The sequence below is a fragment of the Stigmatopora nigra genome, chromosome 7 (assembly GCF_051989575.1).
Source record: "Stigmatopora nigra isolate UIUO_SnigA chromosome 7, RoL_Snig_1.1, whole genome shotgun sequence".
In the NCBI taxonomy this organism is placed as follows: Eukaryota; Metazoa; Chordata; class Actinopteri; order Syngnathiformes; family Syngnathidae; genus Stigmatopora; species Stigmatopora nigra.
Genome location: NC_135514.1, coordinates 8,579,009 through 8,606,996, shown reverse-complemented (window position 1 = coordinate 8,606,996; position 27,988 = coordinate 8,579,009). Strand labels below are relative to the sequence as shown.

Below are 27,988 nucleotides of genomic sequence, written 5' to 3'. Positions count from 1 at the left end.
ACAAATTATGAAATAAGGCTTTTGCCCCTATTGCGCTCTTGCCAGTTGGCTGCCTATGGAAACAAATTCAAAGAGAAAAGTTGAATTTTCAAAGCCAGGCCAATTATAGGATCTGAAAAACAACATAATTTAAACTGTGATCATTTGGCAGAACCTTGGAATGAACAGTGGCTATTTATTGGCCCATTTAAGTGTGCTTCTAACTACTCTAGTGGGACATAAAATAAATGCTGAGATGTGGGGGAGAAATCTCCAATCTTCATTATGTTTTTTGGCATATGATGGATTCATAGTCAGTGTAAAAATCCTTAACACACACATAGTTATGAATACGGTACAAAATACATATACTAAAGCCACATCTAGATGTTTGTTAGTGATCTAAAGCGTATTACAAAAAGGGACCTCCTTGACAAAAAAGTCATCTTATTTACAAGGCTCACAATAAACCTGCACAAATGTCAAAAAGCAGAATAAGGAGGGGGAAAAAATAATTAGCATATTAATCTTTTTTATGCCGTCATCTCTCTGGTCCAGGGGACCCGTGGTGTAATTTAAATCTAAATGCTTTCCTGGCATTAGAATTCATTTTAGATGGGTCAATTGTTCCATAATAAAGGGATAGAAGGTGTACTTCATGCAAGAGATTTATGTTTGCCATTTGTTCATATTCATGTGCTACTGAATACCCCTCAATTCAAATGGTGATGGCAGCTCATATCAGTCGAGCTCCAGACCTACAGATCACTAACCGGCAGCTAAGAATTTCATTTGCCGAGGACAAAAAGAATGACAGAAGCAGGGGGAGTGAAAGAGAGACATGGGTTTTTTGTGGGCGGTGTGTGAATCAGCTCCCCAACACCGTTTATTGATTTTCCCCCCTGCTTGCTAGACAGAAAGCCTGTATAACAGCTCTATTGGCCTCGTAATGATTAGTGACAAAAGTTTAATTAAGCAATTATGAAGCCAATAATAGAGTTGTCTGGTTTGCTTAGTTTAGACTGTTTAAGACTTATCTCTCTCTCACACATCACAGCAGCTGGAATGTGCTTGAAGAGATTAATACCGTGAGAACACAGATGCCCACTTTAATACAGTGCCACCATGCCATTTGATGGAGTTGAAAACACAAGATTCTCTTTAACAAATTACAAGCCTGCCTTTAATGACTATGGAGGGGAGGAGGGGGGAGATCAACTATTGCTTCAAGGTGTGATTATAAAAATAGGCACCAAAAAGAAGGATCATTTTGTTGTCATCATCCATTTAATAAATGGATCAGAATGTATTACTGAATAAAGGCTTACAATGTTCTGAGTCGCTTAAATATTTAAAAGCACGTCTCAAAAGCAAATTCAGCATAGACATTTTAGATTTTATATATTTATAATTGTGAGTTGGAAAAATTCATCATTAAAATTTGTTTTAAACATTTTGTTGAAGTGACTGTGGAACATTGTTGGTCTCTGCGATTGGCTAGCAATAACCTCAGGGTGTACCCTGCCTCTTTCCCACAGTCATCGTAGATATGCTCCAGCACCCTCATGACCTTTGAGGGGATAATTAGTCCTATAGATGGACGGATATTTTTTTGTTTGCGCTGTAGTAGTTATACTGTACTCTTGGTATGTCCATGTCTTTAAACTTATCCTTTACCCACAGCAAAAATAAATTACCTATTAGTAGGGGACGTATATATACTTGTGACTATATAATGACAAAAAATTAGATACTTGTGACTTTATAATGTTAGTGGACACCAGTGATGCATCAATGGATTTAGGAAAAATAAATCCGTAGCATGAAAGGAGACTTAGTGTGTAGCCTATGAAAAGTGTTCTGTCCTCTGAGCTTATCAGCCTTCGCTTGAGCATAGCAACTCAAACTTGTGTTTGGCGACAGCGTAAATCCTCGAGGAAGCAAAAAGCTGAATAGAGCCGAACGTTAGCATTACAGCATATCCAGTATTTATATGTTCTAACGTAAAACTATTATAAGTAGGGAATCATAGAAGGCTCTGGGAAATGTTTACACCATTTTAGATAATACCAGCTCTTGCTCAACATATTGAATCACAGATTAGTCCAATATCAAGTATTACACTATGTCTATATAAAAGGAGGTCAAAATGACTAGCATTTAATATTTTCTGAATATGCTTTCTGAGTTTCAGAATACTTATCTCCATGTTCACTGCCTGCAGGGAAGTAGCATTAGGTGGAAAAAAAGTGCATGAATTGCAATGGCAGACATCGGGGCGATACTGGTGTAGGCTTGAGTGATGTGGCTTCTAGGCATACCACAAACCTGCACTTTTATTAATTTTACTATGTAATCATCTTTTTAAAATATTATTTCATATATTATTATTACTATCGTCACTGTACTGCAACACATCAAATACTTATGTGGATGTCTGTATTTTGTACTTGGAGCTGACACGATAAATTACACAAGTAACCCGTCATTTAAAAAAAAAATATTGGGACACCTCAACAGGCAACTGTTTAACACGAGCGGCTCTCAAGTCTCCACTGCAAATATTTTCAGTCAGTGTTTCTTCTTGCTACCTGACAGTACATCAACAGATTCTTGACAGGCATGACACAACAGGTAAAGCTTGAGGAAATATCACACACGTAATTATGTTGTCCAGCACTTCACTCTTCTTTCTAAATAATTGACTAAACCTCAGTGATGATGTTTGTATTTGACACTCCGGCTATTGTTCTCATTGATGAAGTTGATGAGACAACACGTTGTCTTTTTCGCGGAACATTCTTGAGCATAAGGAAATGCTGTATCTGGTTCAATATATGTATATCCTGGATGTATATTTATATAGTGTTTTCTCTATAATTTCAGAGCTACACAACCTACCAATGACAATTTAAATGTGTGCTTACATGAAAAAAAACAACTTTATGGCTGGTTTTATACCTACAGTGATTGGTAATTTGCCCCTCCCCATTCAAAGTGGAATAGATATCTTTTACACAGATCAACAGAGATTATTAGTCATATGTAAATCCATATTCTGGAAGTACAGAGGAACAACTTGGTCAAGGTCACATCAGGTTGACTGTGTGAACTCTTCCTCACAGCTGGATGTCTGAGGCCACAAAAATAGAGCACTTGGTGAAGGGCAAAAAAGAAAGAGAAACAAAGAATAAACCCAAAACAATGAGCCCAACATCCCATAACACATGCTGTGTTGTGGGATGTTGCTCTTTCTCCCCCTGGCTCTCTAGGACAATGAGATGACATGCTGAAGGTGGGATTGCATCTGGCATCATATTTAAACAGGGCTGCCACATCTCAGGAACACGGGTCGTTGCCAGATTGCAGGCTAATTAAGGAGCTTCTTGGATGACCATCAGTGCCAGTCGGTGGGCAAGGTAGCGGGCTGAGCCTTGTTCTGCCATGCACCCACTGTGAGGCCTTGAAAAGATGAATGGCCACTGAAACACCCTTGGGATCCCATAATGCTAAATATTTTCATCCAAAACAAAGGGTCTCCCTCGTGGGATTCCTATTTGTCTTTGTCTTTTTTCTCTCCTTTCAAACAAAGTGTAAATTACCTTATCTTTTTGGATATCTGCTCCATTGGCCAGTCCAGACACATTAAGTGATTGGGGCTAAAAGCTTTTATTTTCAGGGTATCTATTAGTTTATTTCAAAGATGCATTCATCTGAATGAAATAAGTAAAAGTGTCTTAATCAAAATTGTTGTCAAATTTTTGACGGACTGCGAAAATTATTGAATGACTTTAAGTCATTTAACAATTGCAATAAACAAGTGTTTTGTGTGATTAAAGGGAATAAACAGGGTAATTATGATGTTGGCTTGAGACGAAAGAATGGAAGTGGTTACAGCTTTGGCTCAGAGGAGGAAACATTGCTTAGTTTTAACGTCTACGTGGGTGCAGTCTAACCTGCTATTAATTGCATTGTAAAAGTGCTACTTTTGGAAGGTTGGCTCTAGCCTTCAGTGTTTTTGTGTTTGGCATAATGCCTGCTTTTGACAGGCAATATAGCATCGCAAAATAGGGCCAGTTTGACAGCAAGCGGGAAGCAAGAATTGTTTACTTGACTTCGTTTCTTTTCCCCACTTGCTGCCTTTTTTTCTTGCCAGTGTGAGAAAAGCGGAGGGTAACAAGATGTGGTTGAAACATGCAGTGGGCTGACGTCTTGGCTAATAAGATGCCTATCATGCAAGCTACCGGTGCTGATTTGTGTCTCCCTCTAACTCACCCCATGATTACATTCTAAAAAGCCACCTCCCCCTACCTCTCTCTCTTTCTTTCCCAGCTGATCCTCGTCTTGTTACGTGGCATTAATGACACTTCAGTCATTGTGGCTTTCAAGCAGAGCCCTTCCACTGCAAACAGAGTTGACATTTCCTGACATTTTCCCAACTAATTACAGTACAAATAATTAAGCATGTTCCTCGGTGTAACAAATGAAGGCAAAAGTCGTCTGTCAGCCTAGGCCATGATTGATGACACTCTGGGAGACTTATCTGATGGGTCCTGCCATGAGGTACAGAGGAAGCAAATTTATTAGAACGAACAATGCAAATTCCGAGTCGTCTCATCCAGTTATGCAGCGAGGCAATATCCGTGTCAAGGTGAATGTGACAATGAAAGCAAAATATTAGCATTTTGTTGAGCGGGCTGAAGGGGAAATCAGAGCACAGAATTGACAGGCCTAATTATTTTGGCTCACACAGGCCAGGACAGCTGTTTCTGGTGTCCTGAACAAGCCTGTCACACAGGTAACCAAATAAGGTCTGCGTACGAGTCTCTGTATCCGACACTTTACGGATGTGTCTGCCACTAATGACCAATGCTAATATCACCGCCATGTCTCTGAATAGATAGGGAAAAAAGTAAAGATGTCAACAGTTTTATTTTATTTTTTTCCAGTCTATCAACATTTTTTGACACGTCTATTTTGAATTCGTGGATGCCAGTAACCTATTGCCCACCATTAGGTATCATTAGAATAAATAAATAGTTGACACTTGTCTCATTTCTTTAAACATAAAATGTATATACATTTACTTCAGACAATACGGCATTAGACAAATACAAATAATTATCCAGCTGTAATTTGAGGCCTGTTTGAATATTTCTCAAATACAAATTAAAATAGTTTGTACTATATTACAATATCTCAAGGACTCTGATGGGGCAGGCAAATCCAAATAGGTTCCATTGAAAATAGGGATCAAAGTATTCTGCTTAGGAATTGCTGGCTATCGCAGAACAGATGGACGTCAAAGGCACTATGGGCCTATTGAGATTCAGGATCCAAAGTGGCTGCTGCTGTTGTATATACACACGCAGATGATGCCTCTGTGTCACTGGATTTATTTCTGAAAGGTATGGAACATTGAATAAAGCATAAAAAACAAAGCAGCAGTGTATAGGAACAACTATAAACTAGAGTGTTTGTCTAGATTAATTTCCACAGTTTAAATAAAAATGTATGTCTTTTGACATAGGTTTTAGCATTATAAATGACTGTGTCTCAAATTGATCTCATCTCATTTTATGATGTTATCACAATTATAATTTTTCAAAATATCACCAAAAATAATTAAAATGATCCCGGCTTGTTATATAATATATACACGTTTGTTAAAAATGACTCAAAGGCTGTGACTATGGTTTACATATATTATCTCACATATTCAGTGCAAATCAGTTCCCCATAAACTCAGGGATATCCTTGTCACGTTCTGCGACTGTCAGGTTCTCGCTACCTTTCCCCCCAGCTGCTATTTGTCCCTGCACAGCTGTCACCACTTGTCATCGGTGTTGTATTTAAGTTACAGGCTATTTAAGTTACTCAGGGTTTGATCGTTTTTGCTCACTGCTTCATGTCCTACGACCCCTCCATGCCAATACACCTTGCTTTGATTCCATTTGTGTTATTTGACTACACCTGTTCCCTCTCGAACCCAGGTATATGGACATCTGGGGTATTTTTTGCCTGTGAACCCTGCATTATAAACTGCTTTTTTGCCATACTGCCAAAGCTGTTCTTGAGTCTGCATTCTGCATCCAAATCTTGGCTTACCGATACCTGACAATCCTTTTGCAATATGTAAATTGATCTAAATATTTACACCACGGGGTCAAACAAGTGGTAGCTCTTCCTTGCAGGCACTTTGTAGTTCATTCATACTTTGCATCGCGAATCATATACTTTTATTTTTCGGAATGCAGGTGGTTTAAAACAAAAAATTGTGAGTTGTGTGATCGAGTGCGTGCACTAGTTCACTTTGCTCAATTTCCAATAGGTAGGCGCATTCCTTCTTTCGTTGCCTGCAGTCAAAACAGTGCTGAGAAATAACCACAAAACTGGTCCAGTTTGACACCTCTGATTTGAACACATTTATTTAAATGCATTTTCTTGACAACTCAAAACATTTCCCTTTCAACCTGCTGAAGTGAGAGCATTGCCTCTCTCTTAGTACAATTACAATGTTGCAATACTGCAGCTCACACTTTCACCATTGTCATCTTTGAAATGCCAGAACGATGTAGAGTGCAGATCATGAACTAACGAGGCTTGTGTGCCTCCAACATCATAATTAGAATGTCAGTACTTCAGATAAAAGTAAAACACTTATGTATATAGGTATATGTTTTTTTCTTTAATGTTACGGTGGATAAGAGAGGTTAGCGGGTTGGCCTCACAGTTCTGGAGTCCTAGATTCGATCCCAGGTCATTCCTCCTGTGTGGAGTTTGCATGTTCTTCTGTGTGTTTTCTCTGGGTATTCTAGTTTCCTCCCATATTCCAAAAACATGCACCCCCCGTGACTCTTGTGAGGATAAGCGGTTCAGAAAATTAATGAAGGCATGTTCATTGTAACATGGTAAATGTGAACAGTTGATGTAAATCAATTGCTATTTCAAAACATAGCTAAAGTATTCAGATGAGTCGTTAAACAAGAACATATTTCCATAGGCCAGAGTTTTATTTTATTTAAAAATTAATGTCGGATCTTTTGTTATATGTAACATGCGGAGTCAAAGACCTAACCTAATGAAACTTGTACATTCATGTAACTCAGAAAAATAACAAAAAATGTTCTCGTTTCAGTGTTTGATGTTGACAAATGTGTAATTTTGCTTCCAGGCTGTGTTTTGTTCTCCATCATGTAACTCTTAATATTAGAAAGAGATTGAGGAGAGAGGGAGGGTGTGATGGAGAGAAAGAAAAAAAAGTACAGGCTACAGCAAGAGAGGATTTGTGCGAGTAAATGCCTCAGGGGCTTGCATTTAACCTGCCCACCAATCCCAATCAATGTCATTACTGTTTTCCACTCCATTTTATCAGCAACTCCAGTTTCCTAGAAGTGACTGTAGTATGCCTCTCTATGAAACAGTCACAGGGCTAATGGGATGAGATGCAAAGAATTACAAATGCTGACAGTAAATCATATTACATCCCTAATAAGCATTAACTGGATAACTGGGTCAAAGCTGTATGATCTTAATTGATTTTTCAAAAGAAACCTGACAGTGAAATGTCAATGCTTGAATATTTCTCCATGCATCATTAAAACAAGATTGGCTTTTAACAAAAGGGGGGAAGGGGAGGGCGAGATCCTTTGGGCTGAATTGATTCTTGCTCGGGGCAGACTTGCACAAGTAAGTGTATTACATAAAAATCTATACATGATATTAAAAAAACACTCATTCTGCTCGACATTTACATTTAAAAGCTGACACCCACCCTTGGTTTTGTATTTGCCACTGCTGGCTGCCAAGAAATTGCATTTCAGCTCTGTTACTTTCTGAAATCAATGCTGTGATTGTGTAAATACCCATTGAACTTATATTAGCAATGTAATAGATATGAGAAAATCCTAGCTATGTTGTCAAGCTAATCTTTCTTAAGTCTTGCAAGGTTTTATAGAACTCTAGTTAAATCATAGAGAATCAATTTAATTTTGATCATAAGGAAGACAAATATATACCATTTAATTGAAATTCTGCTGTATAACTATATAGGGTTTTATATTAATTCCAAAATATGTATTACTGTATTGTCAACTTTTTATTGTTGTCAAACATAATTTTGTTCATAGTTATTTGATAGTTTTATATGGGATATAAAATCAATGATGCCGCAAAGAGTGGAGTAAGTATCTTGTATTAAGCATGAATTGGTTTGATATCATCTACAGTATATATGTGCGTAGCTCACAGCCTCTAATAAACTGGGCAGTTAATGTTCCTGTTGATCAAAATTAAGGGCGTATTTTATTTATTTGCTTTATTATTCCATGTCAAGTATTGGTGATGTTTATCATTGTCTCTAAAAGAAATATGAGGGTTAAGGAAGGGAAGAGTTACTCTTAACTTACTTGAATGCTGCTTCGTCAACACTTATAAATTTGGTCATGCTGGTGAGTCAAGTGCTACCATCTTAATGTGTTGCTTTCTTACTAGGCTTGTGATAGAAAAGGCCTTTGTACCTAGATTTAACTTAGCCAGCTTTTGCATTCAAACTTCAGTTTGAGCAAGCCCTTTTGACATATTAAGTTGCTGCACCCTGACTGAATGGCTCCTCAAGATATTGGGAATTTTGTGTGTGTGAGAATGGTGAAAGCAGCAGGTTGGAATGGGTCACTTGGCATGGCCGCACAGGAAATGCTGGGAATAAATCAGCCTCGCTGACATAGAGCCTCTCATCAAGTGACCTCCCGCAGTGTCCACATCAGTTCTGAACTAATAAAGATGTATGAGAGGGAAACAGAAGTGAACATGGCAGACGCCAAGGTGAAATGCAGCCTGGGTCTAGGGAGGGACTTGATGGCAGGTCTTGAAAATCCATCAGGGACAATTTCCCAAATATGTCACTGTCATGCCACATATGCATTGCAGCATTTACCTTTTAATAATATATGATTTTGAACATAATAGAAACTAATGCAGACTAAGTTTGAATGTTAAAAGTTACATTATTTTAAGGAAAAACTAAAATCACCAGTAAGAATATTGCTACAAAAACTTTTATAATAATAATAATACTGAATCACCACACATTTTAACATTGTGCGGTTAAGATAAGGAGAATCTATGCAGTAGACACAATAATAACAATAGTTATTTTACCAAAAATATCTTCTTTAGCTAATATCAATAGTTGCATGATTACTATTTGGAACAATTATTACGCTGCACATTTGTTGTGAACATGTACTGATTTCTGTATAAGGCATTGGGAGGAGATTTTCTTCCTCTTATTCTTCTCATGAGAATAGCTTTCTATCCACATAGTGCATGTTTCTTAATTAGTTTCAATACATGGTTCACTGGCAGGCTTTCAGTTTCATCTGAATGTATTGCATGTGGTGCATGTTTTTTTGGAAGTAAAAATATGAGCTACAGTATGTGGAACAATGTAATATTCATGAAAATCCTCATTGAAGTCTCATGCCTTTGCATTGGAAAACACTACACACATATGTACAGATGCACGCACACTCATAAACATGCACAGATCCATGCACACTGAGTAGTGCGGTCCAGCGGTGCTCACCTGCTGACATCAGCATATGTCATTCAGAAGGGCAATATGTGTCTGCATCAGTGATTTCTAAACACTTTGGGGTCAACAAATTATTAATATTTAGTATTAGCACTGATGACAATGTGGCATCCTCCTGAGAGCTGGGCAAAATGTTGAGCGGGGGCTATTCTCTTGACGGCAACTGTGTTTGGCAGATGGTGCTGTCAGTTTGGGTCTTCGTTTATTCTTCCATGCATATGGCAGCATCTTCCTTTCGTTAAAAAAGCAAGCACGCTCATGTATTATCTATGGGGCTAAAAAGCATGCAAACACGAGCGGGAATGTATCAAAGGAGCTTAAACTTCTGTAAACAACCAGCAGTGGTTGTTGAAAATGTGATTTTACTGACAGAAAGAGTAGAAACATATGGCCTCAGACAGGAAAGGGGGCTGATACCTGTATATGGGACACAGTTCCACATCGACCCACAGCATAATGCATCTGACAGTGAGGTGCGTGGCAGGCAGAACATTTTAGATTACTTTTGTGTTTTACCTTGTGAGAACCTTGTTTTTCATTCTTTTTTTGACCCACTTTTGGACAAAGTAGTTCTTGCGAGAGTATCTTCCACTTTATTGTTTATCTTAAGGAGATTTTAAGTTGTATTTATCAATTATATTTACAAATTAATTTATTCACCATTGACAGATTCAAGGCTCTAAAACTGATTTATTATGTCTGTTAAATTTTAAATGTAAATGGTGATTCAGCTTTGAGACCACTTTTTTCCTTCTTCCATATTTGATTTAAGAAATACTGTAGACTGTCAGAAAAGAACTGAATAATCTCTGGCATTATGTGAGGCCTTTTCTTTACACCATCATGTTGAAAGGTGAAGTCTCTCTTGAGAAGCAACAGGGAGAAAGATCCCAGTTACCTTGTGGAGTGTTTGACAGTGAGGGTTCTTATTTCTGCTCTTCTCTGATGCGAGGATGGGTTGGACAGAACTGATAGGGGGCTGAGCAGGTGGATGAATGGAGATATGAGGGTCCCTGTGTCAACCTGGCAAGGGCCATAGCGACAGAGTGATGGAAGATAGGAAGTACAGACAGGAGGGGGAGTGACAGAGCGAGGTAAAGGATATCCCATTGAAGTGAAATCACTTGTGACAGACCCAAACACTGGTCGGCAGCTTTCAGGTTGGAACCCGTGTCTCATCTTTGGAAAAAAATAAAAAAATAACAGAGGAAGGAGGTGTGACAAAGCGACATAGACAATGATGGTCAATAATTAATCATGGCACCATTCAATGCAGTGGCTGCCTCGATGACAGCTCTTTTGATTGACATATCTAGAGCATTTGATCTGTATGCTAGGGATCTTGGTACTCTGCCACAACTGGCTGTTCCCCTGTGTTTCCCATGGCTCCCACAGCACTCTTTATTGTTCAAATTCTCTGCAAGTCACAATATAAATGCTATGGTTAAGAATATCTAATATGATATCTATTTGATATGCATCTAGATGAATTGCTATTTGATAAAACGGATATCTTTGTAGTTCTAGCAGTTTGATTTGTTGGCTATTTGGTTTTATTTGGTAATGATATGGTTTTATGCATGTAGGGAAAAAATGTAACTAAATGTAACATGTATATATTTGTTTTTCTTAGGACCAGTCTAAATCCATTTGAAGGCCCCAAATTAAACATTTCTCATTTAGTTAAAATAATTCTTCAAAATCAATAGCCAATAAAAGAACATACATCAAAACATAACCTTATTTAAGGATAAAACAGTTTTCCCAGGAGTTATGCAAAGAGGCATAACTTAGACATCTGCACTTTTTGCTCACAGAATTTAACAGAAAATAATGTCAGGAAAAAATAATATTTTACATTTAAATTCAATTGTGTGTGAATTTATCAATTTGAAATCGCCCTGTGAATCCACTGAAGAATACTGAGTTGATATATCAGTGATATCATTGATGTTCCAGGCTAAAAATGCCTTCATTGACCTAAAAACTGACAGTCAACTCAGTGACATTGAGTAGTATTTATTATTTATGCTCATTAAATTATAGGCCCCATACCAGTAAAGACTGACAGACAGTGTGCTGCCAAACTGGTTTTTTTTTGGCCTCTTGAGATTTGTGTATTTAGAACCAGGACACCAATGCCTGCTTTAATCCGATTTTTGTTTACTATGAATTCTACACTCCAGTGTTCGCCTGCTGACCAAGACAAGGCTGGGTGGGGAGCAGATATGATAATAATAGCCAAAATTATCTTACAAAAACTCTTCCAGAAGGCAGAAACTAACAGTGGCCCTCTATCTGAAACCACATCTGTAGGCAACCCATCCGTATGAAATAAGCTATACATGAGAACTTGATTTGTGTTTTTGAAAGGAAATTAAAGCGAAAACCCTACAATATGCAACACAGGGTATGGAGTTTATGTTTATGTTAGATTAGTCTGAACCTAGGAATGAATTTGAATACATGTGGTGTTTCCATGTAATTGATGCAAATGTTGATTCATCATAATATCGGGAGACAATAATACATAAAAAGCAACGTGCTTGGCAGAAGCATCATGACATGACAGACTAAAAATATGTCTTAGTGCAAAAACATCCATTTTGCATTGAGAGGGAAGACAATGATACCGGCTATCAACATCTACTTCATATGTATATTGAGAAGAACAAATATTTTATGTGTATGATGTAGTTGGAGCAGCAGGACTCCGTTACAAACGCACCATATCTGAAAGGTGGAATTTTTCATACACTTTCATCTACAAAGGATAAAAACAGGCTATGGTGGATTGGATATAGATATGATTGTATATTTTAGAGCCAATTCCAAGAGGAAACAACAGCTGTCTGTTGCATTGACAAGACGGTAGGACAATCCATACTATATGAATGTCGTGTTCCCCCACTCCCAAAACTAAAGTTTCACAGAGAAAAATGCTTTTCCATATGCTTCTGTAAAAACAACGATATCAATCTAATGTTTTTCCAAAGCTATTCCCTATATGAAATACTACTTTTAATGTACTGGAAAGCTTCCCAACTTTGCCTTCTGTCATTGATGGCTGCAAACATTTCTGAAACAGTAGTTCCAGGAAAGATAACATTGAACAAAAAGTTTTTTTTTTATGTTGCATCAAGAATAAATAAAAGGGGTTTATGGGAATCACTTTTTGCTGTGTTTTAAGATCAGGTTATGTTTAAATTTAATATGCTATAGTGCATGCTCTTTCTGTGAATAATCTGTCGGAAGCTAGGTCTAAATCAACACTTGAGCCTCTAGACACTCTTTCATTCATCGTGGTATCTTTTTTGACGGAAACGTGCCAAGGAATGAACTGGAATCATCTTCCAGATTGCAATGCGTTCCCTCTTGGTATTCATCTCTAACCCTCGAAAAGTCAAAAAAAAAAAAAACACTGCATGTGGATGTTGATAATTATTTTAGCACTTCTAAAGCTGCTTCACAGTTCACCATATCTTAAGGACATTTCCTGCCTTTGTCACGTTTTCCATCCCTTGCTGCGGCTGTTTTCGCGTATTAGCCGAGGGACATGCAATAATTCTTGATTTAAATCTGAGCTTTGGGATTTCTGTGGAGTTTCTGTTCTATGGTTCCTAACGTTAAAAAAATGCATGTTGTTAATTGAATCTTCTACATTTTACAAGGTTGTGTTTTAATGTTAGTCTTAATGAAGTCTGTTTAAAAGTACCATTTACAGTATCTGCTTTGGGATTGACTCCACCTGAACAGAACGAGCAAAAGATAATGGATGCGTGGAATGATTCACAAATTACCAATGAATATGGTGGTGAGATGTGTAATTTCTTCCTCAAGGTGACCGCTTGAATGTAGCAAAAGTAGGAAGAGTGAGATCAAAGACTAGACAGCTATCATACACAGGAGTAATCTTACTAGCCTGTATCCAGTAATCTAAGATGTCACATGTGAGACAGCTGTGATCTGTGTCAGGCACTTTCCGTCCCCCAGGCAGAAGGTCATAATGGTTGACTTCATCTCCCTCCCCTGGCCTCCAATCACTCAAACATAAATCAATACTGTTAATAACTGTTTGAACGATGTCTAAATGGGATAACTTAGCTGGAAGCAATATTAAGAGATATTCCATCCCAAATCCCTGTCTTTTCCCCTTTGCTGGTCAACAGAAAAATTGTCTAAATGGTTTTGATTTTTATCATGTCTCCAATACTTTTGTCTGTGTATTTGTTAAAAATAAAACCCTTAAATATATATAAAAAAACATATTTTCACAAAAAAACAGATGCCTGTAGCTAGTGTCCACGCACACTAAAACACACACACAGGAATGGCACAAAATGTTTTAAAAACCCCAGTTCTGTTAACCAAATTATTCAACCACCACTATAGTTAAATATTTTAGTATCTTTACTTTAATGACCAACCATTCTTTAGATTTAACAAAAACTGTAAACAAATGTACACCATGAAATGTCCTCTGTGTGACATCCTTGTGTTCACAAAACCCTCATTGTCTGATTACACCAAATAAAAAGGTTAGACTAATGATCGCCTTTCATATAATTTCTGAGTGAGAAATTTTAAGGTTATTGAAGGTCAAAACCACCGACCATGTGCATCTTTGATGTCATACAAGTTATCAATCAATTAGCTTTCTCGCAACCGTGCGGAAAAACCTACTTGTTTTGGACACCCGCTGAAGGAAATTAAGCACTTTAAAAGCTGTTTCTGCAGTCACATGACCTCTATCTCATCTTGCTTTCATTTTCTACAGTGTATGCATCACTGGGCTAAGCGTATTTACCTTGATAGTGCTGCCACAATGGAATTATGTGAGCTTGTAAATAGAGTTAGCAGTCAGCTGATCTTAGTGTTTTATTGTCAAGTGGAGCGGATGTGAGCGAAGTGCAAACGGTTTTGCTTTATGGTCCATTCGAAAACTTATTGAAATGACTGTTATAGAATAATATCATTACTTCTATGTATAAAATCTTACTGCTCAGCCATGCAAGATGAACATCTCAGTTTCCAGAAGCACAAATCAAGGTTGCAGTGAAGGCAAAATGAGGCTTGAGGGTCATTTGATAATGTGCTCACGTTGACAATGCAATGGATGCAATTTTACTTTGTGCTGCTGTGACAATCAGTGATCCTCAAAAAGGCATGAATATTCTACTATATTGATATGATATTTCTGAAATAATTGGTACCATGTTCTTAAGGTCAGGCCAAGCGGGCAATACGTTGAAACAAGACCCCAGTACAGACTCAGAAGCAGTAAATAAATTGTCTAGCAATATCTATTAAATAAAGTTAAACCGAGGGAGAATACCGGTAAACGTAACTTTAATAAAGTACAACAAAAACAGCACAAGCTGAGTTGGCGAGAGAGAAAAAGCAATGGCAAAATGTGCCACAGGTGTGTCGTATTGCAAACTACCTGCTGCATCATCTTATTTTAATTCTATTCCTTAATGTGTCTAATAAAAATGTCTACTCTGTCACTGTCATTACAACAATGAACCATCCCCAAATTCAATGATTCAATGACCCATTTGGTGCGAAATTAGGTTGAAAATGATAAAGTCAACAGTAAACACACCTGCATATGCCAGCAATTTTAATATGCATCATGGTCACAGTGTAGAAGCTTGTAAAATAAACAGATGTTTGCTAAATGCCCTTAAATGGATTTTAGAGTCTAGTCTTTCACTCAAAAAGAAGAAGAAAGAGACGCTTGAGTACATCTATCAATTTGCAAACAGACTTAAATGTGTCAACAATGAAAAAGCTCAAGCCTCACAGTGTTCTGCTTATCCTACACCCATGCGACCCTTGATGTAATGAATTTTCATTCTCTACAAGATTCTCTCTTTTAGCTATATTCTTTAGTCACTTTTTCACAGTCAGAGCCCGGGAGGGAAAGCTAATTCCAACAGTGACGGAAAACTTCCCACTCCTCCCCCTACGTAAAATTAGAAAAGCTGTTCATGTTTTTTTTCTTTTTCTTTTTATCTTTCAGATTTCCTGGGTTTTATGGTTAAATACTAAAGTACTGGAGGCTGGTCATGCTTTAAGCTACTAGAAAAAGTTAAGCTTTAGCGTTGGGCAGCAGAGATATGGGCTATAAGCTGACAAGCAATTAAACCGGCATATCTGTAACAACTGTCATCTCTTATTTCTCCACAGCCTGAACGTAAACCAAAGGCAAGAAAGCTAAAAGGATGGTGTAAGAAAAAAAAAAAAAAGCAATGTGGGCAGTGTGTGAGTGAGCGAGGGTCTTTACATTGCTGGGCAACTGCAGGCTATATCTCCTGCTGAACAGTTTAGCAGACTTGAGCATTTAGAGGATTGTGGTGGAGATCAAAAGGGTCAAGGATCCTTTTACCAATTAACAGCAGGGAGACGGACATCAAATAAGGTGTAAATTTCGGCTCTGCACTTTTCAGTGAGTCGAGTACGAAATACATTCTAATGCCCTTTTTGAGTTTCCAGGCGGATTTGCAACCGCCAATGATGTCACAACGGCCCTGCAAAGACGAGCTTAATCGCTCCTCAAAAAGGCATGTAGCCATCTTATCCACTGTGTTGACGTCAAAGGGAGTGCTGAGTCAGTTATTGATATGGTGAGACTGAAATGAACGGGAGACAATAAGCTTGCTGCAGCAGAGATCTGACCTCCCTATGTGTGAAAATGTTTTAAGCGGTTATTGATAAAACTGCAGGCTTTGGAAATAGGTGATAACAGCCCTAGATCAGTTTAGTAGAATTGAAATATTTGGTTTCGCAGTAAGTGCATCTTTTATTGTATGTTCATGGGGCACAGCAGAGACACTTGTATTCTTCCTCAATGGACTTATGAAAATTCCACAGTGCAAATTGCATTGAGTACGCTACACAGCATTCAACCATGCAAGATGCATTTTGAGGATATCAATTTGTAACATGTCAAATAGATTACAAACAAAAAAATGAGGCATTGTCTTTGGGTTTAACTTTACTTTCGATATTCAGAAAGAAAGGAATAACTACAACTCACCCTTGAAGAGATTAACACAGATGTCGCCATACCAGCAAGTTTGATCAAAACTGGATATTATAAAAATGAATAAAGAAATGGCACTGAATTTTTTACTTGATGGAACACACAGCAGTCCTGATAAAAGGAATAGAAATCAAGGCTGCATGTTCTCTATAATTGTATTATCAGAATGGAGATTGATATAAAACAATTACCACAGTTTTTGCTAATAAGTAAGGGTTATTATTTGAATATTAACCAATTTTGAAGACGCTTGATTATGTGGTGGTTTCACTTGCCTGATTTTGGTGTGGGCAAGTGCCGGCTCGATTCCCGATGGTGGCAGTATGATTGTGAATGTGAATGGTCGTTTGTTTCTCTGGGTGACCTACGGCTGATTGGCGAGGAGTCTGCGGTTTAGTCTGCTTTCTGCCCCAAAGTCAGCTGGGATAGGCTCCGACCCCTGCAATTCTTAGATGTGAGGTACAGAAGATGAAAGATGAATGAATACCCTTAGAAATGTAATTTGTTTCCAGGAACTAGCTGGTTTGTGCATTGTACATACCGTCAGATAATCACCACATATCTAATGGGAAACTTCCTCTATACTGTACATGCTCATGTTTTTTTCTTCAAGCAAAAAAGATGTTTTTTTAGGAAGCATCTCAAATCTTAAAGAAACTTCTATCATACTCATCCCAATGGAAATAATCATATTTCATGAATTGAAAAGACAGATAATGTAAATAAATATATATTTTAGTCTCCTTAATGACAATGCAATCGGGGAAATAATTTACAACAGCAGGATTTAATTACTGCTCACTTCTATTCTATCTTCATCTATTTTTTAATGGATGCACAGGGTATGAGTAAGTAAAATAATAGTTGAATTCAATAGAGCAATCATAACTCATTTAGTTGCGCTAAAGGCAAGTGAGGATAAGACAAAGAGCCTCAGCATTTCACCATGGTGCTCATTATGCACATTTTAAAACAATTTGCAATTCAAGGCCACACAAAGTGATGGTGGTGTAGGGGGTTGGGGGGGAAACGCGCCTGGCCTTCAAAAGACTGCTGCAAAAGAATGACCTCGTACCCCACTTCTAGGGTCGCCACCCTGGATGAGAGCTAGGAAGATGCAATTAAAATAATTTAAAAACAATGTGTAACAAGAGATTGTGCTGCTTATTATCCAACAGTGCCTCACAACATTTTTGACCTTTACTTTTTTCTTTTCTCTTCTTTCCCCCGTTCTCTCACCCTCTCTAGGCACTTACTGTATTTATTCAGATATCAGCTTATCAGAAAGGTGAAACAATGTTCCGAAGATGTCCTTCTTAAATGGCTCAAATATTAATAACCCCCTTTTTTTACAATAAAATAATTAAACATGATTTACATTCTCATCATTTTATTTTCTATAGTGCTTAGACAAACTTATTGCAGGGGACATGCATGGAGTATTATAAGAAACCATAAATGTAGATACAGTGTCTAGTTTCGACATAACTAAAGTTCCCTTTCTGCAAAAACTGAGTATGTGTTTTGGTAATTTGAGGTTATTTTGTGAAAAAAATGTTCACAATTTTTGACCCATAAGATTTTCCTTACACAAATAAATTACATCAGTAGCTTCTCACTTTAAATGTAAAAAAAAAAAACTACTCATAAAACTTACGGATGACTGGTAATATATAAAAAAAACTTAGAAAAACAGAACTTTGACGAGCCCACAATCATCACAGATCATTCATTACTTTTTCTTACATTGCAATAGCACACCATATTAAGAATGTGTCACTTTCAAATTAGTTTCCTGCAAAAGCCATCATGTTTAGTGTTAAATTCAAAATGACATTTGATTGTACAACTCATATCAGAGTCATGTCAGCATAACAGAGATACATTCATTTTAGGGGTTGTGCACTCTCTTTGTCAGACTGCTTCAATAACTCCTGCGTAGTTATTGCTGAAACAAATGCAATCAAAATGTCATTTCAGGAATGAAAAGAAGCTGTTTAAAAATGCATCAACAAACCGCCACAGAGGGTTTATTAATTCAACTCAGGCTGTGCTGAGCAGTCGTGCTGAAAGCACTACTCTGAAACCAGAATACATTCTTAGACACTCCCTTATCTTTATGGTGTAATTTCCCATTTAGTGAGTCAGTGAGTTACCACCTAGGGAAAGCACAGTGCTGCTGGTCTAATTGAGCAAATGAGAACACAATACCAAACAAGCTCACTTTGTTTAGACATGTGTTTCAGTTTGGACTCATCTGACACAATTAAACCCCTCGAAGAAACTCAAACTGGGGACATATCCAAAGAGTATTGAACTTCTTACTAGTGTGAAAAGCAAGACTGCTCATGCACATTATGCGCCCGCAAAATGTATTCCAAAAGGCTGTCACTTCAAATTGAGTGATTGACAATACTGCCACAGGCTTGATATGACTGCTTTGTCAAGCCTATCAGGAGAGATAGATGCTCAGCTCATGATAGTTTGAAGAAACTATTCATAAAAGTACCTCCATAGATTTTGAAGCTAGCCACATTTTTTTCATTTGCCTTATCATCCAACCATCACTAAATTGATAAAAGTGGAATTACCATGAGCGTCATCAATAACTGAAGCTGAGGTGTCAGGGCATGTGATGGATAACAAATGACAGGTGGTGAGATGCTGTGGATAGTTCGTTCAGCCTTCAGCTTTTTGCAATTGCTCTTTTAATATGAAGAACCTGCACACAAGTCAAACTATGAATGTCAATTATTGGACACATAAATCGGTATACAGAATACCCTTACTGTACAGTACACTATGGATGAGCCATAAAAACTACTTTTCATAACCACACAAACACAATTGCAAAGCCTTGCACATTCATATTGTTTGAAACAAATAAAATGAGCCATTAGGTTATATTTATATGTGCATTGGGGAGGTCTACATTTATCAGCACCTGGTTATTTCGGAAAGTTCTGAACTGACACAAGTCATCCATCATGTCAACATCCACTTCTCAGATGTCTATATCGTTGCATGGAGTGCATGTGTTTTGTCATGAGTGTCAGATGGTCTTTTGAATCATCCCAAACACAACTGCATAGTGGATGCCCAAGTGCAACTAGTGATTTCCATTTCTAACATATAGTTTTTGAAACTTCATTTAGATTAAGAGAAGATTAAGCATGTTGCTCTTGTGTATTTTTAAAGAAAACACTGTGGTCACTTGGTGGCGTAGTGGTTAACTCACCTTTCTCCTGTCTGGGAGACCTGGGTTCGATTCCCGGTCGAGACACATTTTCACTTAGTTGTTTCTTTGGACTTCTTCTCAAGAAACTCAAATGATTACTATGAAAAGTGTAGTCACTTGGTTGGCGCAGAGGTTAGGTCACAGGACTCCTTTCTGGGAGACCTAGGTTCGATTCCCGGTCGAGACACTTTTTCACTTAGTTGTTTCTTTGGACTTCTTCTCAAGAAACTCAAATGATTACTATGAAAACTGTAGTCACTTGGTTGGCGCAGAGGTTAGATCATAGGACTCCTGTCTGGGAGACCTAGGTTCGATTCCCGGTCGAGACTCTTTTTCACTTAGCTGTTTCTTTGGACTTCTTCTCAAGACACTGAAATGATTACACAGAAAAGTGTAGTCACTTGGTTGGCGCAGAGGTTAGATCACAGGACTCCTGTCTGGGAGACCTGGGTTCGATTCCCGGTCGAGACACTTTTTCACTTAGTTGTTTCTGTGGACTTCTTGGAAAGACACTGAAATGATTACACAAAAAAGTGTAGTCACTTGGTTGGCGCAGAGGTTAGATCACAGGACTCCCGCCTGGGAGACCTGGGTTCGATTCCCGTTGCCGTCGTTTGGCTGAAAATACTTGGAAAGAAGAAATGGTCAATGGAATAAGAAGAAGGGGAAAAAAAAAGAAAAAACTTTTTAATTTATATTAAACACTTAGTCATACTTTTCAGCAAAAGGTTATATTCCGAACTGCCTTCGGCAGTTCGGAAGACAGTTGAAGGACCTGTCCGTGCGAAAGGCGTTCTCGGGTCGGCCGAAGGCCGACCCTCGACCGCTTGCTTGGTCAGTGAACCGCCGACACCGGGAAGCGAACTCACGTTCTCTCGGTGCAAAGGCGAGTGTGCAACCCACTACACCAACTCGTGCCCCACTTATACATGGGTGTTGAAACGTTTTATCCAAGGAAATGGGGTTAAACACTTAGTGATTTTTTTACTCAAAATGCTTCTTCCACCACTGAACACTTATATACTTATACACTTAGAAGTTATTCTTTTAACTGAATAATATTTGGAAAATCTTTGCCTGAACTGGGATTTGAACCCAGGACCTCTTAGGTGACAGACTGATGACTTAGCCACTGGGCCACCACCCTGTGGAAGAAAGTAGTAATACTTATACTTTTGTCTCATTCATTTACCTGAATAATATTTTGAAAATCTTTGCAGGCACTGGGATTCGAACCCAGGACCTCATAGGGGACAGACTGATGACTTAGCCACTGGGCCACCAGCCTGTGGAAGAAAGCAGTAATACTTATACTTTTGTCTCATTCATTTCCCTGAATAAAATTTTGAAATTCTTTGCAGGCACTGGGATTCGAACCCAGGACCTCATAGGGGACAGACTGACGACTTAGCCACTGGGCCACCAGCCTGTGGAAGAAAGCAGTAATACTTATATATTTATCCCAATCATTTACCTGAATAATATTTTGAAAATCTTTGCAGGCACTGGGATTTGAATCCAGGACCATAGAGGTGGGAGACCAATGACTTAACCACTGGGCCACCACCCTCTGAGATTATCTGGTAGTATCTGCAGCTTTATCTCTTTCATTTACCTGAATAATAGTGGGAAAATATTTGCAGGCACTGGGATTTGAACCCAGGACCACAGAGGTGGGAGACTAATGACTTATCCACTGGGCCACCAACCTCTAACAAAATTTGGTAGTATCTGCAGTTTTACCTCTTTCATTTACCTGAATAATAGTGGACCACAGAGGTGGGAGACTGATGACTTAAACACTGATCTATCACCCTCTGAGAGTATGTGGTAGTATCTGCAGTTTTACCTCTTTCATTTACCTAAATAATAGTGGGAAAATCTTTGCAAGCACTAGGACTTGAACCCAAGACCAAAGAGGTGGAAGACTGATGACTGATCCACTCGGCCACCACTCTACAGGATTATGCAGTAGTATTTGTTGTTTTGTCTCTTTCCACTCCCAGATCATACTTAGTACTTTATGGTACTTTCAAGTGGGAAAAGTTAGGTAAGCAGAGCAAAGCAGGATTCGAACCCAGGTCCTCAGAGGTGGGAGGCCAATGACTTATTCACTGGACCAAAGGTTCCCAAAACTATGCAGTAGTATTTATTGTTTTGTCTGTTACAACTACGTACAACATTTTGCCTGTGTTCAGAATGTTTTGGCTTGTTTGGTCCTATGCTGGAGGTTATGTTTTTTTCCTCTCTTTTTAAATGATGAAGAAGGATTGTATATCGGTGTAGTGCAGCATGGGTTCAACTCCCACTCTGTAACCTTGAATGTAACGGGTGAACGTTATTTGACTCTGCATGTGCACTGCGACTGAATGCCGCGTATAGCCCACCTTTCATCCAAAGTCAGCTGGGATAGCCTCCAAAACCCTGTAAACCCGACCATGATAAATGACATTGAAAATGGATGGATGCATGAATGATATTCAACACTAGGGAGAAAAATGATTTGATTGTACCTGGTTATGTATCTTCTTAGATCGCTTTCTTCCAATGGCACATTCTGAGAGGGTGAAGAAAATGTGTCATATGAAAAGAAGAACTAAACAAAACTGAGACAACATTGAAACAAATTCATTTCAACCACATCATGTTCAAAATAAACACTGACATGCTAAATTATTAAAAGCTCTTGCATATTCAGAGTGATGATTAAGAATGAAATAAACACCCTGTGAATTGCAGTAACTAAGTGTTGCATGAAGTGAATTGTCTAATGAATGTGTTACAATTAGGTTTTGTATTACAAATGAATACTATTTCATTATTTCTGTCCCGCCATCAAATGCAATTATAAACTCTATGTCATCGTTACAAGTTTTATTTCTGGTCTTGCTTATTTTGTTGTTCCTCTCTAAACATGAAGAGATCAACCATCTGCATTTGCATGACACATTTGTTAGAGTGCATCAAAACAACAAATACAAACCCCAATTCCAATGATTTTTGTGATGTTGTGCAAAACATGGATAAACATCATTTACATATCATTTTGATCCTACATTTAATTCCATTTTACTCACTTCAAAGAAGATCAAAACATTGTTCGTTTTTTGTCAAAATATTTACCAGTTGTTTTTGATGGATAGTATTACAAAAAAAAGCTCACTGAAGGAGACAAGTGTTCACAGCTCACTTTCTCCTTCACTTATTTCCCACTGTTATTGTAATCTGTATGACTATTGTGAGGGCTCTAGCACCATGCCATATCTGACTGTGGCTTTTTTTTCTGTAGGGACAAGATCTGACCAAACAAACTACTTTGTAAAATATAATAAAAACAACATTGCTAAAAATGCATGGCTATGCATTTGTTTTAAAAAGTAAAATCCCCAAATATTGCAATTTTTTTTATACACAATTTTCACATGTTTACATAGAAAGATAGACAGACAATACATTCATGACTTTTGGTCACTCGGAGAGCTATTTGAGATGTGTTTGTTTTCACTAATTATATTCAGCAGTGGGTCAAGATCTGTGTTTGCTTATCTCTCAAAGTCCAACACAAGGTGTCATACTGAAGAATTTCTGCCCAGGGCTAGTGACCTCAGAGGCCCGTTTAGCAAAAAGCAACTCTGCAGGAAATCACAGAAGATGATCCATGCAGCATGTATGCCCAACACCGACCCACCCCTGAAAAACTAACGCTGTTGCTCATCGACATTGTCAAAAGGGTTTTATTACTGGTACTATAATAAATGCTTCTCAAAGGGGGATTCACCATGAGTGTCCATTAAAAAATAACACTAGTATTAATATATATCAAGACCAGATACAGCATATGTGATCCAGATCTTATTGGACCTCAATAGGCAAAATACAAGTACTATCTTTATTATATGGTTTTGAAAATTCTAGTATGCACAGGCGCTTCATTACATGGCTTGTCATTGACTGGTCTTAACTTGCAGTAACGGACGTTTAAAGATAATTCAAGAGCATGTGGTGGTCCAGTGAGAAATATACATGAGTAAATGCACTATAAAAAGCATTTATTACAGCTCCCCCTCCTGCACATACATTTTGCCTAAGCTCTATGCATGGGAACTTTTACTTTTATTACCTTGCAGGATAAGTTAAGAGAAGAGTGAATGGATTGGCTATGAAGAGCGGTGTAAGAAGATAAAATAAGGCTGTTTTAACCAGCTCGGGAATTAAAATATTCCGGCTCATCATATCAGTGTTTTAGTTCTTGGTTTCTTTGTCTGTGGTGGTGGGGCGCGAGGGGCAAATAATTATAGCAGATTAATAAAACAAAGAGGAAGGATTCAAGTTTAAGAACAAATGAATTTCTGATTAGCACAACAAAGACAAGCAATGCTTGACGAGGGACACCAGCAAAATGTTCTTAAAAGGGTGCAAGATTCTTTTGAAATATTTCTGCCCTAATACTCAAAGGTCACTCAACCAAAACATGCATACATGCATTCACACTTACCTGGTACAGAATGGAGCATCCCTCCCTTCAACTAACTCCCCTCCCTAGCTACAATACGCCGTCCCAATGTCTCCTTTCTCTCAGATGTCTCTCTCATTAACAGTCCTATGACCATTGGAGCACTATAGGCCTCATTAAGGCAGCCTGAAAGCATGACTGAACCTATGACTTTTAAAGTCAGAGTAAAGGAGGAGCAGGTGGTGGTACTTTTGTGTGTGTGTGTGTGTGCGTGGGTGTGTTTGCGTGCGCGTGGATTGTGTGAGGTTGTGTGCATGTGTTGAGGGGGAGGAGGGATGTTAAGTGATGAAGAGTCATCCTGGCCTGGCACTGTAACACAAGGTCAACGGCGGGAAAAAGGCAGTCCTCGGATCTTTTCATCAGGCTAATTTTTTAGAGAGAGTCACAGTCTAACATTATCAGCAAGGCTTAAATAGGAGCAGAAAGGTTACTGATGTAAGAGGGTTAAGAGCACCTTTATGTAGTGGAGCATCCTGACTTTTATAGCAGCTCATTTTAGCTGTGATGTTGCCACCCATGAGATTACACACAATTGTGAAGAGTGTCGTGATGTTATCATGAGAAAGATCAAAATGCATTCATTTGGAACTCATATTAGCTTTTGAATTAGTGTCCGTTTATATGTGTGATAATGTTGAGTCGTTTTGTAGACATACTTGATTAACAACCTAACTACTGGTGTGTATGCTTTTACATTTCTCAACAACTTTGAAAAAACTATTTCCAAAAGTACAATGGAGGATAACCTAACTGTGTACTGCAAAAATACAATTGACGTAAGCTACCCTTCTGGAATGGATGCAATCTATGAAAGTTGTAGAAAGAAGCATTAGAAAGATAACATTGAGTAATGAATGAAAATGAACACTATTTATCTATGTTTCAATTGAGTACTTCTACTATTACCACTTTTATTAATATTCAGGTGAATTTATTTAATTTGTGATAAAATGCATTTCTGTGTGAGCAGTTTGCATCATGCATATTCATGATTTGACTAACATTGACTACAAAAAAAACTCAAGCAGCCTACAACTCTGGTGAGTCACTGGACAGTCGCTGTACAACAAGCTGATTAAGGACTTTGTCACACATTGTGACTCCAACCACCTGTTCTTGGGCACTTTTAGTATCAGGGAAAACGATTTGCAGCATAATGAAAGGCTGGGCTGTTAAACTGAATTACCTCATTGTTGCCGTTGAGTAGCTTCCTTTAACATCCACATAAAAATGTTGCAAATTATCTAAGCTCCTTCATGTAATGTGGTTTGTCTAATGGAGGCTAAGTGTCACAAAATGTGACTCCAAACACTCCAAACTCAAGTAGAGTGGCTTGAAATAGAATTTTAATATCATCTTATAAAATGCAACTTCACTGTTAAGTGGCCGTTACCATTAAATAAATGGTAAACCTAACCCCAACCCTAACCCTAACGGAAATGAAATATAATTTCATTAGCACAAATTGTCATGAACATATCGCAGGTTTATTGCGTGTTCTACTGTGTTTTGTTATTGCATGTATGCACAAGCCAACCTCTCGATCTTCTTTATAGCTTCTCAACCACAAAATTCAAACACACTCACCACACCTCCATAAACCTCACATCCTTCCTTGTTGTGAAAAGTGTTTATCCACACTTTTGTCAACCTCGCTCCGGCTCACATCTCAATCCTTCAATCCTAAATTTCCCCTCCTCTTTACCTCACGCACATGCCCTCTCGTCCTTAAATCGTTCCTTTCCCATCTCACTCCTACCCCACCCTAATATCCTTAGCCTTTTTGCCTTTCCCTCTTTTTCTGCCCTTCACTTATTTTTCCTCAAAGCAACCCATCAATTCACCCCATGTACAACCACATTCCCTCTGTTGTTTGCTCTGTTTAGGGAACCTGCTGTGCAGTAAAATAGCTCCAAATGCTGACAGAGACAAGGGGAAAAGTCAAGCCTCATTAGATTTGTATTACTTTTGCAAATTTAAAGGAAGAGATACTTATCTCTTGTATAAAAAATAAATTAAAAAAACGCTGCTGAACAAACTATAATTTACATGGCACCCTCCCAAAAGATCCCAGGTCTTTCGCCTCCATTATTTTTTCTTCCTTTACTCCCTTGCTATCATCATCTCTCCTTTTTAACGAGGACACAGCAGAGCATACTGATTATCTTAGCTCAGGGAATAAAAGTTTCATTTCAATTACAATACTCCCCATCATTAAAAAAAAGGTTCCTTAAATTTGATTCCACTTCACACTCGGATAAACATCTGTTTTTAACATAGTGTTATAATTTCTTATTTTCTTTGCTGTTTTGTGTTATTTTAGATGCTTCTGGTTGTAAATCTATGCATGTCTGCTCATGCATTATTTCCCTGCAGAAGCACATAAGCACCCTTGGGACCTAGTCTATCCTCGTTTAGCGTGTATTTGAACTTATACTGCCCCACCACACCCCCTCCTGCAACAACCACAGACGAACACCTTCTTCTCTTCCATCATCATAACAGACAATAATGCTCTTCTATACAAATCCACCATTGACATTAAGCACATTTTGAAAACAATGTAGTGAAAAACAGCACATCACCATAAGTACAAACGCCCTGGGGAAATTATTCATTACCAAAGCTTATCACTGATAAAGCCAGAGAATAAAGAGAATTAAGAAATAGAATTCTTTCTTGCCTGCAATTTATTTGGTTTGGGTTGTAGTGAAATGTTAGCACATGAGTCTATTTTGACAGAGTGATGAATTGCTTAACTACATTTACTGTTACATATTTTATTTTTTTAACTCAGAATGTCACCTCCAATGTAGCTATGTCACTAGCCCATACACTGACTTCACATTAAATGAAGCTGTCTCCCTGCACATTGGTGTGTTCTTAACGGTTTAAAAAGCTGGTTTTGTGCAAAGATGTAAACTGTGAAATAAATACTGTAAGGACCGAATCATGGAAGCTTCAGGTCTACTTTGTAAGTACAAACTAAAAATAAAAGCGCACTACATATACCAGTACTTTTTCCTCTATATATCTCTTTACACTTCAGAACTTTTATTATAGGGTGATAAACAGAGGTGGGGAGTGTTCCTCCATATTTATATCAGTGCCTGGAACCCACTGAACCACAGCCTATCTTGAACAAATGAAGAGAGAGGGCTCTGTGATTAATGAAGTGGCCCACGATAGCAAACTGACTCTGATAACGGTTTCTCTTGCAAATAATAAATTACAACTCTTAAAAAAAATCCAAAGGGAAAAATTCCATGGAGGTATGAGATCACCCAGTTTTAGGGTGATGAAGGAGGATTGTAGTTCGATAGAGAGATAGAAAATGCTGAGGGAGACCTTGTTGTTGAAACACAGTTATATGAGTAAAAAATGGAAAAAGACAAAAAGAGGAACACAAATAAATGAATAAAAAAGTTGTTTCATTTAAACAGTATTCGTCATTGCCAGAGTCGCTGTTTGCACTAACCTGTGGATAAAATTTATTAAGATTGCACTCCTTTACTGTAAATTTTCAAGATCGATAAACAAAAGTTGCTGGCCTAGCTTTAAATGCAACATATTTTTTTCACAACAGATTTTGTGAAAAAAAATCTAATACAGCTG

At 38.0% G+C, this 27,988-nt stretch overlaps 2 long non-coding RNA genes across 6 annotated transcripts in view; one reads left to right on the top strand and one right to left on the bottom strand.

The window, feature by feature from the left end:
* LOC144199648 (uncharacterized) overlaps nucleotides 1–16,143 on the top strand; it is a 73,222-nt gene extending 57,079 nt beyond the window's left edge. The window contains exons 2-3 of the long non-coding RNA XR_013326955.1: nucleotides 15,767–15,998; nucleotides 16,073–16,143. This is a non-coding gene — a long non-coding RNA (uncharacterized LOC144199648). The remainder of the gene's footprint in view (nucleotides 1–15,766; nucleotides 15,999–16,072) is intronic.
* Nucleotides 16,144–17,995: 1,852 nt separating this feature from the next.
* LOC144199366 (uncharacterized) overlaps nucleotides 17,996–27,988 on the bottom strand; it is a 28,299-nt gene continuing 18,306 nt past the window's right edge. For 3 of the 5 annotated variants that reach the window (XR_013326895.1, XR_013326897.1, XR_013326893.1), the window contains 3 exons: nucleotides 22,374–22,417; nucleotides 22,248–22,284; nucleotides 17,996–19,344 (listed from right to left, as the gene is read on the bottom strand). This is a non-coding gene — a long non-coding RNA (uncharacterized LOC144199366). Of the gene's footprint in view, nucleotides 19,345–21,741; nucleotides 22,178–22,247; nucleotides 22,285–22,373; nucleotides 22,418–27,988 lie in introns of those variants that run through there. The other 2 variants (XR_013326894.1, XR_013326896.1) reach the window with 2 other exon arrangements.